The sequence below is a fragment of the Python bivittatus genome, unplaced genomic scaffold (assembly GCF_059951505.1).
Source record: "Python bivittatus isolate LINGU-HERP-01145 unplaced genomic scaffold, Pbiv_v1 ctg000330_np1212, whole genome shotgun sequence".
NCBI lineage: Eukaryota > Metazoa > Chordata > Lepidosauria > Squamata > Pythonidae > Python > Python bivittatus.
In genome coordinates, this window is record NW_028277058.1 from 51,185,467 (window position 1) to 51,197,881 (window position 12,415).

The following is a 12,415-nucleotide window of genomic DNA, read 5'->3' on the forward strand; positions in this document are numbered from 1 at the left end:
GTTATGGGCTGGGGAGTCTCTGCAGGCGTTTCTCCTTTTGCCTCCCAGCTTTAAAGACTCCAGGACGGAGCGAGGGGCTCCGTGACGCTCTGACCCACGAAAGGAGCCAGCCCTTGTTTTAGCCTAGTTTGGGGAATATACGAAATGGGGCGATCGCTGATGAAAGTGGCTGAATTGCAGAAAAGCCCTGCGGGTCCACCGGGCAACCATGGGCGCGCGCCCAGGCGGCCGCAGCGTTGCCCGTTTCTGGGCAGAAGCGAAGCGCCGTCGGGGCAAGCGCCGCGGAAATATTTCTTTTTAACTCTCGTTTTATGTATTCAGTGTACACAACCGCCCGTCTCGCCTAAGGGGCTCTGGGCGGCTCACCCAATTAGCCAGTTCGTTAGATTGGAAACTGGTGTTTCAGGGGCCGACAGGGTCAAACGGCTTCTTTCTATACATGCTCTCCAAATGTTGAACGGCAGCTAAAATTGTGGTTGGCTTGTTGGGGATTCGCGGTGTCGTCTGAACTCTGCCTATGGAGATTAAATAGGCGTTATTCATGGCCTTATAACATGATTTTATGTGTCGGGTTTGCAAGCAGAGCCAAGGACTCATTATCCACAGTAAACCGTTTGATGTAGCCATGGTTTGGGGGACATGGCTCTGATGCAGCCGGCATTCTGTACATGCACAGCATGCCCCCCCGTCTTATTGCCACAATTTCCTGGAGTTCCCTGTGAACTGTAGCATTACAGTTTCATAGAGTGCTCTGACAGGGGGAGTGAGTGGGAAATGTTCTCACAGAGTGTTCCCTTTGAAGGCAAACATGATGTTTTCTGAGATCCTGCAGCTGGGGAATGCCCCAATGGGCAGACGGCTTGAACTTGACTTCTTGATAGAGTGCAGCGTGGAAGTCAAAAGCTGCTGGAGTCTGCTTTACAACCCTGTAAGGCAGTGTTTCTCAAACTTGGCCACTTTAAGATGTGCGGACTTCAACTCCCAGAATTCCCCAGCCAGCCTTGCTGGCTGGGGAATTCTGGGAGTTGAAGTCCGCACATCTTAAAGTGGCCAAGTTTGAGAAACACTGCTGTAAGGACACCCACCAGGCTGTGGAGAGCAGAACTGGGAGGATCCTGAAGGTCAGACCTTCAGGCCACACTGACACCCCACAGCTTTGGGGTGGAAGAGAGCTTCCACGTCTGGATTCTGCATTCTGTACGCAATGAAGTACAGTGCATCCTTTATAAAGCACACACTGCTTTGTCCTTGACTTTTCCGTGATTTTTAAAATCAGTTTGGGGGGCTTCCGATCCTGACCCTCCGATGCCTGTCTCGTCACTTGCAGTTTTGCTGTCGCTGGGAGCTCTCTTGTGAACGTGGTTGCCTGCTGTTGGCGTTCGTGTCTTGAGGATGCGGTGGGGTGTCCGGTTGCTGGAGCTGGAGTGGGGCCGGAGAGGGACGAAGCGAAGCGGGGCAGACGAGGGCCGCGCCTGGCGGTTTGCAGCATTTTGCAGCGTTTTCATCGCGTCTCGGGGCGGGTTGGTGGCCGCGTTTTCCACGCGGCCTCTCTGTGGGGCGTGTCAGGCGGGATGCTGGCTTCCCGGGCTCGACGGCGCCTTGTTGAGCCGGGCTGCATTTTTGCTCTTTGCAGCGTTTGGGGGCGGCTCTCCGAAGGGCCGGGCTGCAGAGGATGGGGGGTTATGGGCTGGGCTGTGCCCGGTGCCTGGAGACGGTCCTTGTTTGCTGCTGGACGCTGCCGGCCTCTGGACGCTTCTGCTGTTGACTCTCCCTTTCTGCCTTTCTTCCTTTCACTTGTCGGTGGGGTTTGGAGGTGTGGGCGGTGGTTGGGAGGGGGGTCTTACAGTAGAGGGGCAGGCTGCTGTGGACCCCCGCCCCCCTGCGGAAGCCACTTGCCCCCCACCCCCTCCAGATTAGCCCTGTATAGGAAGGCATTGAGGAAGGAGGAAGAGAGCAACCCGGCTCCACCTCCTGGCCGAGTCCGGATGTTATTCCTCCTCCTGGGTGAGAGCCCCTTAGTGGGCTGGTGAGAGCAGCGGGGAGGGCTCTTGTGATTGTTGGATTGTATGAGTGCGTTGTGGTGAGTGGGGAGGTGGTGGCTGGGTACCCTGTTGGCGCCGAGAGGTTGTGTAGCCAAAGTGCCTCGGTGCGACTCCGGCTTGGAGAGCAGGTGGCAGTCGCGGCTAGGAAGGCCTTTGCAGAACTCCAGTTGCACCCCTTCCTGGATCGGGAGATTCTGCTCACAGTCACTTGTGCCCTAGTCACCTCCAGATTGGACTACTGTAATGCACTCTACATGGGGCTGCCCTTGAAGAGTATCTGGAAACTTCAACTGGTGCAGAATGCGGCGCTGCAGGCAGTTATGTGTGCTCCTAGAAGAGCACATATTGCATCTCTCCTGCTTCGTGAGTTGCATTGGCTGCCATTTGTTTCCGGGTCCAGGGTACCGGTTTTGACCTTGAAAGCCCTTCATGGGATGGTGCCGGGTTATCTGAGGGACCACCTCTCCCCAATCACACCAGCCCATCCCTTTAGATCTGGCAGGGAAGGTATGGGCTACGTGTTCCATCGGCCAGGGACTTGCATTTGGGGGGTCCCAGGAGGTGGGCCTTCTCTACCATGGCTCCCTCCTTGTGGAACATTCTCCCCACTGAAGTGAGGCTCACCCCTTCCCTGCTGTTGTTTAGGAAGTCCCTCAAGACCTGGTTGTGTCATCAGGCCTGGGGGTCTTTAGGAACTGGAGACATTCTTAGATGGCTCCACTGTCATTGATATTCTGCTCCCTCCGTGGGGTTTGTATAGTTTAGAACCTAATTTTTAAAAAATGTGTGATAATGTTTTTATTTCAGTAATAACTTTTTATCTTTTTATAGGCCTGTTTTTATTCACTTGTCATTTTATTTTAATTGTTGTACGCCGCCCAGAGTCGCTTTGTGTGAGATGGGCAGCTATATAAATGTGATATATATATATATATATATATATATATAAATAAATAAATTAAAAAAATGTTGGAACATAACCTTGCAAATAAGCTCCATTTGCATAGGATTGCAGCCTAAAATTGCAACCACTAATGTTATCCTAAGCTGGGCTAACCATCCTGGCCTTGAAAATGAGCAATGGATCATTAGATCAACTTATCCATTTACTGCTTTGTGGAACATTTTACTGTACATAGTGTTCACAAGGAAATCTTTGCATTTGAATTGCATCATGGGTAATCACAAACGCTTTCCCAGTTACAAACACTCCCATAATGTGATAATTGAGTACCATGGGGATCCTCTGAATTAAAAAGTGATGTGATACATACATGACTGCCTGTAACTGTAGGAAGAGAAATTCAACTCCCAGAATTCCCCAGCCTCACATCTTAAAGTTGTTGAGGTTGAGAAACACTGATTTAAAGGATTGAAACTGAAGCCACCTTGAGGACAGACTTTCCTCTGAGACTAATTCCTTTCCCCTCCTTGCTTTCAAGAATGAAATATAGTCCTCATTTATTCGAAAATAATCCCAAGGTTCAGCTGCCATTTAGCCAAGGCAGTTAACAGAGCAAATGATTTCAGAGCCATTAACCACACAGTTCTTTCTCATGGGAAAATCACATTCTGCATCATGCTCCATGGGGGATATGTGCTTTTATTTTCTCTCAGAAACTCAAAGCTAAATCGACTGGAGGCTACGTGGTGTTTTGATGTGGACAGACAATATGGCACAGTATTTCTTACCCTTGGCAACTTTAAGATGGGTGGACTTCAACTCCCAGAATTCTGGGACTTGAAGTCCATACATCTTAAAGTTGCCAAGGTTGAGAAACATTGGTATGGCATAACAACTACCTTTCTTTTCTCCCTACAGTGCCATTTTCAAAATGTTAAGCACAACTAGAAAACCTAAAAATGGAAAGCATTGTGTTGTGTTAGTGGACCTTCGTGGCTGAAAATGTACCTGTTGAATTAGCAAAAGTAAAGTTGTTCTGTGTCCATTACCAACCCCCTTCACTACTACCTCTATGAGATGGAATACTACCGCTGTAGAGTTGGAAGCCACAGAGTTAGAAGTCATCTAGTCTAGGATCTCTGACAGATGACTGTCCAGCCTTGAAGGCCTCCAGTGAAGGAGAATCCGCCATTCCATGAGGAACCCTGTTCCACTGGCTGACAATTCAAACAGTCCGGAAGCTAATCCTGACACCTAGTTTGAACCTACTTCCTTGTAGTTTTAATCCATTGGTTCTGGTCCTGCCCTCGGGGGCAATAAAAATAAAGCCACTCCCTATTCTATGTGACAACTCTTCAAGGATTGGATGATTGCTATCTTATCTCCCCTTAGTCATCTGTTCCTTAGGCTGAACATACTCAGATCATTCAACCGTTTCTCACAGGGTTTAGTTTCCAAGCCCCTCATCATCTTAATAGTCCTCCTCCAAACTTCCAATGTTGAATATTGCCATCCAGATTGCTGCTGACCTCTGGGTGTGCGCAGAGTCAATTTTGCTATTGCTAAACCATGTATAGTTGAGCAAGGTGTGTGTGGATTCAGCCAGAATTTTCTAGCCAACAGAGAAAGCAAAATCTCCTGTTGGGAGTTCATATGGCCCTACAGATTAAGCGTTGGTTTGTAACAGTGACATACAGTATAATCCTGAGGAATAAATTATAAAAATAGAGTGGGCATAACTAGGAAATACGTAAATTTTGCAGGTTAATGAAGTTACTGATTCTAAACAACGTATTCTTATCCCAGCCCTTCATTAGCAATTTGAGATAATATTGTCTGCTGTATGGATCTTTTGAGGCACCTGCATAATTGTTGAATGCTCTAACACATCATACCAGCTTTCCATGATCAACTTTGTGTAACTTGTCACCTACTTGAGAACACGCATATGCTTCTCATCCCTGTTGTCTTTATGAAGGATCTGTACTTCCTACACCCCATCCTCCACTGTACTTTTAAAGAGTTATTCTTGGTCTCCAGAATATTTACTTATTTATTTATATTTCAAATTGTCACCGCCCGTCTTGCTGCAGAGCAACCATGGGTGGTTTACAGTAAAAATAATAAAAATTAAGATAGAATCAATATGAATTAAAATACATTACAGGAAGACTTCCTACATAAATAATAAAATCTTCCAAGGAGTTATTAGTCTCAGGGAGCATCTTCAAGGTGTTAGCCACCCACACGGTTGGTTATATCCCCTCTCGCCCTATGCAAGTTGGCAGAGCCAGGTCTTCAGCCCTTTCTGGAAGGCCGGGAGAGTGGGGGCCCGCCTCACCACTGGGGGAAGAGCGTTCCATAGGGTGGGGCAATGGCAGAGATGGTTCTCTTCCTGGGCCCTGCCAGTCAACATTCTTTTGCAGATGGGGTCCGTAACATATCTTCTCTGCCTGACCAGGTGGGACGGGTCAACATAATGGGGATGAGACGGTCCCTCAGGTAACCTGGTCCCATGCCATGTATGCTGATCTGAGTATGCATTTAAGAAACAAAGAGGAGGGATGCGGCCATTAGATGATGCCTCACATTACAACGTTGTTTTTGCATGCTTGCTGTATATCCATCATGGGTGTAATGATTGGGCCCTGATGCCCTTTGTAATGAAGGTGTCAGTACACGTACATCAGTATGAATGCAGAGCTCTTCTGAGATGGAGGGAACACGCACACACTCATTGATCCATCATGTCAGCAGTAGAGCAGTGAGCTTTGAAATTGGCAGTCCCAGTGGTGCATCTGTTTCTAAAGCAACAAAAATGTTAAAAAACATCCTCAGAATAACCCCCAAAGCATAAAATAAAATTGGACAGAGGTGATTTACATAGCCTTTGGAAACCCGGTCTGTGTCTTTTAGGTTCCCAACTGGTACAGTGGTGGAGGATAATGGGAGTTGGAATCCAAAATCCCTGAAAGGCATCTGGCTGAAGAAGGCTGCCATATAAAAATAGATAATTCAGATGGATTACGTGCCATCAAGTTGGTGTTGATTCTTAGCAACCACATACATAGATTTTCTTCATGACGATCTGTCTCTAACTTGGTCCTTCAGCAATTCTAATGGTGCGTGCACTCATTGCTGCTGTAACTCGGTCCATCCACCTTACTGCTGGTTCTTCTTCTCTTTCCTTCCACCTTTCCCACCATTAAGGTCTTCTCCAGAGAGCTAAGGCTTCACATAATGTGTCCGAAGTAGGATAATTTGAGCCTGGTCATTTGTGCCTCAAGTGAGAACTCTGGGTTGATTTGTTCAATAATCAGTTGTTGTTTTTTTTGGGCTGTCCATGGTACTTCTCCAGCACCAAAGTTCAGAAGCATCAATACCCTTTCTATTCTGCTTCTTCAAAGTTTATAATTCAGATTAGACCTGGCAAATTAAGATAGTTAGTCATGGTTCTTTCTTGGCCTCCTTTTATTTATGATCAGAACCTGACCTCTAGTGGCTGAAGAGGCATGATAGTTCCACGAAAAGTCTTTGCTCAGCAAATATTTTAGTATAGTTTTACATATCACGAATAATCTAAAAATATACAGGAATAATATACAAAGTTTTATCCAGGTTTTTTCTAAGATGTGGTTTTAAAACAAAAACAAAGAAGGGATGGAGAGAGGGAGGGAGGAAAAAGTTTTTTATTTGGCTTGACATGTTTTGGAAAACGTATTCCTTTTTCCAGGGTATTTTGAAAACAGAAGCAGTACAAAAGGACAGTGTGGGCTCAACTGAGATCCATCACAGATCCCCTGCTAGATCCATTGCAGTTTGCTTACCAAGGAAATAGGTCAGGAGATGATGCTGTTAACATGGCCTTACGTTATATTCTGCAACACCTTGAATCTCCGGAGTCCTACGCATGAGTTCTTTTTGTGGACTGTTGTTCAGCATTTAATACTATTATTCCAGAAATCCTCTAAACAAACTGATGCAGCTTACTGTGCCTGACCATACCTGTAGGTGGATAATCAGCTTTCTAACAGATAGGAAACAACACGTGAGGTTAGGCAAAACTATATCCAGTACTCGGTTAATCAGTACAGGCACCCCTCAGAGATGTGTGCTCTCCCCATTGCTTTTCTCCCTCTACACCAGTGACTGCACCTCAAAGACTCTTCTGTTAAAGTTCTGAAATTCACAGATGATACAACTGACATTGGTTTCGTTCGAAATGGTGATGAGTCAACATACAGACGGGAGGTTCAATAACTGGTCTTGTGGTGTGGTCATAACAACATGGAACTGAATACACTGAAAACTGTGGAGATGATTGTGGATTTTAGGAAGAACTCTTCTAATTCCCCTCTCCTTACTATACTTGACAGTCCAGGATCATTAGTAGAGTCCTTCAAGTTCTTGGGTTCTATGATCTCTCAAAACCTGAAATGGACACTTAACATCAGAACCATCATCAAAAAGGCACAACAAAGGATGTCCTTCCTGCGTCAGCTTAGGAAGTTCAAACTACCTCAGGAGCTTTTGGTACAGTTTTATAGAGGAACCATTGAGTCTGTTATCTGTTCCTCTATAATTGTCTGGTTTGACTCCGCAACCAAACAGGATAGATACAGACTCCAACAGATAATTAAGTCTCCAGAAAGAATAACTGCAATCTGCCTGCCTTCTATAGAAGATCTGTATACTGTAAGGGTCAAAAGGAGGGTGGAGAAGATATCTGCAGATCCTTCTCATCCTGGACATAAATTGTTTCAACTTCTCCCCTCAGGCGGCGCTATAGAGCACCGCATGTCAAAACATCTAGACCAGTGTTTCTCAACCTTGGCAACTTTAAGACCGGTGGACTTCAACTCCCAGAATTCCCCAGCCAGCCTTGCTGGGGGTTGAAGTTCACCGGTCTTAAAGTTGCCAAGGTTGAGAAACACTGATCTAGACACTGAAACAGTTTTTTTCCTCGTGCCATTGCTCTGCTGAACACCTAATTAATGCAGCATGATATGCTGGTTGACAGTGCATGAAGATATGACTGCTAAGACGTGACTGATAATGCTCTGTAAATGTGAATATGTGTTAGATAATAGCTTCTCCTTTTTTAAAAAATGAATATATGTTAGTTAATAGCTGCAGTATTATCTTTCCTCTAATTCTCCTCTTCTGACTGCATAGCTTTAGTATAATGTTGTTGTTGTTATTATTATATTTTATTCTTATTCTTATTCTTATTTTTGATGCTGTACAAACACACTGAGAGCTCTTTGCACTGAAGTCAAATTCCTTGTATGTTTACATACTTGGCCAATAAAGCTATTCTATTCTATTCTATTCTATTCTATTCTATTCTATTCTATTCTATTCTATTCTATTCTATTCTATTCTATTCTATTCTACTCTACTCTACTCTACTCTACTCTACTCTACTCTACTCTACTCTACTCTACTCTAGGACATGAAAATGATTTACAACATACATAAATAAAAAAAATTAAATGGGCAATTCTTTTGTGCATTCAAAATAATTCAGTAAAGGGTTAAAATAGAACAACCTAAACCAGAATTGAGTTGTTGATACAAGCAGTCAATTAATTATTTAAAAAAACCATTATATGTCTGTTTATAGGACTCAGATATCAAAGATGAGAACGTTACTGCAATGAGCAAGTATTTACAAGGAACACGAGTGTATGTTTTCTTCTATTGTAAATGAAAATAAAAGCAAAAAAAAAAAAAGACTCCCACAGAGACAAAATTAGGCACAGGATCATTTTACTTTCTGGCATGTCCATGAACTAATCAACCGATGTGCTCCCCCACCCAAACTGAGATCGAGGGCAGCTGTGATTTGTAATGCAAAAAATTGCTACGGGCTGCAAGGGCAAAATTCTTAAAGCGAGATAACTCTTTAAATCAAAGGTAGATACTGATTAATTTAACCTCTTGGGAGTAAGATTATTGAGTGGTAGAATCCACTTGATTTCTTTTTAATAAGATGGTCTCACTGTCATCCCTTCTCTTTTCTAGAGTTCTTTCTTCTTGAGAACTGTTTACTTGGGTAGCCTCCTGGCCTGCATTTTCTGGTACTGACAGTCTGAAGGTCTAGAAATTGGGGATATTCCACCAATCTCCTTTCAATTTATTATTTGGAAGTTAAGACTCTTCCTCAGTTCTGGATCTTCCATTCAATGCTGATATTAAGGAGTTCCATCAATCTCCAGAGAAGGTCTCCATGTTGTAAGCCTACCATCCTCTTAACTCTAGCTGACATGTCACCTTGTTCTCTGGACCACAAGAAGAAATTCCTTTATGGGTTACCAATCTAATGTTCCTCATATTTCTTTATGGATTTGTGTGTGGGTGTGTTTGCCTTAGAGATTATAGAAGAACTGCTTGTTATTGAAGTTGGGTCAGATTATATCATTTAGAATGATCTTTCAATAGTAGTGGTATGTAGCCTTACAACTAACTAAACTCTCTGTGCACTTAAAAACATGGCCATTGGCAATTTTACAACTCTGTCTAGAGCAGTGTTGTCCAAACTTGGCCACTTTAAGATGAGTGGACTTCAACTCCCAGAATTCCCCAGCCAGCCATGCTGGCTGGGGAATTCTGGGAGTTGAAGTCCACTCATCTTAAAGTGGCCAAGTTTGGACAACACTGCTCTAGAGGCTGTTATTTCTAACTGAGCAAAATAAGTTCTTTGGTTAAAATCTGATTAGTATATTGGTTTAAAGGCCAAACCAGCAGGTGTTTTGAAAGGCCATATTTTCCGGCCTTTGGACATTCTGCCCCCAGAGGTGCGATTGGCCCCCACACTCCTGGCCTTCTGTAAGGCTTTGAAGACCTGGTTCTGCCACCTGGCCTGGGGTGAGGTGGGAATACCTCAGGCATGGGGATGGCTAGCCCCATAGAGGCCTCCTGTCTTCAGCCTCAGATTTTTCATTTTCTTGGACTCTCCTTCCCCCTTTTTTAGAAGTGCTTTTAACTGATGTTTTATGTATTTATATATATTTATGTTTTTAATGTTTGTTGTGAGTCACCCAGAGTTCCCCCATTGGGGGGAGATGGGTGGTTGAAAAATTTAATAAATAATAATAATATTTTAGGGATAAATTATATAGCTTTATAGTAATCTGGATTAGAGGAATATTTGTATGCTATCTACATTTAAAGAGGAACTGGAATTTTTACTATGTGGTATGTTTCTCTGTCAATGTTGGAAGACCTGAAAGACCAGGTTAGGAACAAATTATTCTATACATGTTGTCACGAAGAGTCAACATCACCTTGGTGGCATGTAATAATAATAAAAAAACCCAATGTTTCTCTATATGATACTTAGTATGTTTTGTTTTCAGGAAAATATTTCTTCAATATGATATTTTCTATTAAGGTGAATTGCTTTCCCACTGCTCTTCGCCTGGTGCTCTAATATCCATTTTAAATACCGATATGAAGTCTAGGTCACTATACAGTATAATCCAAAACATATAGAGTGATAAATCTTAAGTCTAAGTTTCCCATCTTTACACATTCTAACTACACTTTTTTACAATTTAGTAAACAAACTACATAGAGGATTTATTTTTCAATCAGTTCCCCTGTGGAGTTGATTGTTTTTATGGACCATCATAAACTTGTGATATTTAAGGATATGCTGTCAACACTGGAAGTGAGAAGCTGAAACTCCAATGAGGTCAACTGAGAAACAGATCCTGGTGAATTAAGAGGTACAAATTAGGCTGCAATCCTATTTCTTTTTAAATTTTTTTGGGGGTGCCTTCAAGTCAGTTTTTGACTCCTGGCAACGGCCTGGACAAATCCCTGCAATTTTCTTGGCAAGGTTTTTTGGAAGTGGTTTGCCCTTGTCTTCTTCCTAGGCCTGAGAGAGAGTGACTGGCCCAAGGTCACCCAGCTGGCTTTGTGCCTAAGGCAGGATTAGAACTCACAATCTCCACAACTTTTCTAGCCTGATGCCTTAACCACTATGCCAATACAAATTATTCTATACATGTTGTCACGAAGAGTCAACATCACCTTGGTGGCATGTAATTTTTCTTTTTAACATTCTTCTTCCTTGGGATAAAATTTGAAGTCCCATTAAACTTTGCGAGACTTAGATCCTTGTAGGCATGCCTAACATTAGGCTTTCATATATCCACTATTTTACAATTCCCTTCTACTGCTCATTTTGCAAGAGCTTGATTGGGTATGAAATGAGGTTATGTTTGAAAAGTTTCCTTATCTGATTTCTTCAGATTTAGCCATTCTACAACTACCAAAGATTTGACTTTGCAAGACACACTGACCCATGGATTTAATTAACCCAATTTCCTAGATTTGCACAGTACACTAAGTCAGGGTTCCTCAACCTCAGCAGCTTTAAGATGGGTGGACTTCAACTCCCAGAATTCCCCAGCCAGCCATGCTGGCTGGGGAATTCTGGGAGTTGAAGTCCACCCATCTTAAAGTTGCTGAGGTTGAGGAACCCTACACTAAGTGATAAACTAATCACATTATCTGGGTTAATACAGAGCAATCAGATGTTAGCCTAGACTAGTGTTTCTCAACCTCAGCAACTTTAAGATGGGTGGACTTCAACATGCTGGCTGGGGAATTCTGGGAGTTGAAGTCCATATATCTTGAAGCTGAGAAACACTGACCTAGACAGTTGGGCAAAGTCAGGAAACACAGCACAAAACAGAGGCAAATGAGGGCAGGAAGACAAGAATCAGGTTGCAGACAACTCAGTGTTTTTAAATGCAGTAAAACTCTGTTTTTCTTAGTGACATGAAGTCGTAAAGTCAAAAGCCAGAACCGCTGCAGCGGAGCATTTCTAAGCAGTCTCAAACCGTTCAAGTAAAAGTACTTCCTTTAGGACTCAGTGTGCCCCAAAGTTCTCCATGCCTCTTCTGTTTAACTCAGTCCCATAGCCATGATCCCCTAGAGTCAGCCTTGATTCTTGATGATTTCATGGACATGCCTATGTAGTTTTCTTGGCTCATTAAGGAAATTGTTTGTATTGCTTTCTTCTGACATCTGTTTGTTTGTTTTGAACTCTTAGTCTACAGTCCTGTGATTTCGAGGTGGTCTCCCATCCAAGAACCAATCGCGTTTGGCCTGCCTTGGCTGATATCAGCGAGGAGTCCACTAAGTGCTTCCTTCTCCGAGTTTTCAAACTTTGGAGACGCATGCATTAAATAAACCTACCGGATCCCTTTAACCGCAAAACCTGAAATTGCTCCGTGTCCTGGAATGATCCATTGATTGGCATTACCGCCCAGCGCTGCCGCTGCCGCAGCTGCTGCTTCCTGCTCCGCCAATCAGCACCAGCCTTCCACCGAAGATTGCCGGAGAGGGTTCGATTTATTAGCTCACCTAATCCCGCCCCTTGATCCTTGTTATGTTCCTCCCGATAAGTGGTAGGGCTGCTGTCTACCCTGAGTGATAGCTCGCTCCTCCAAAC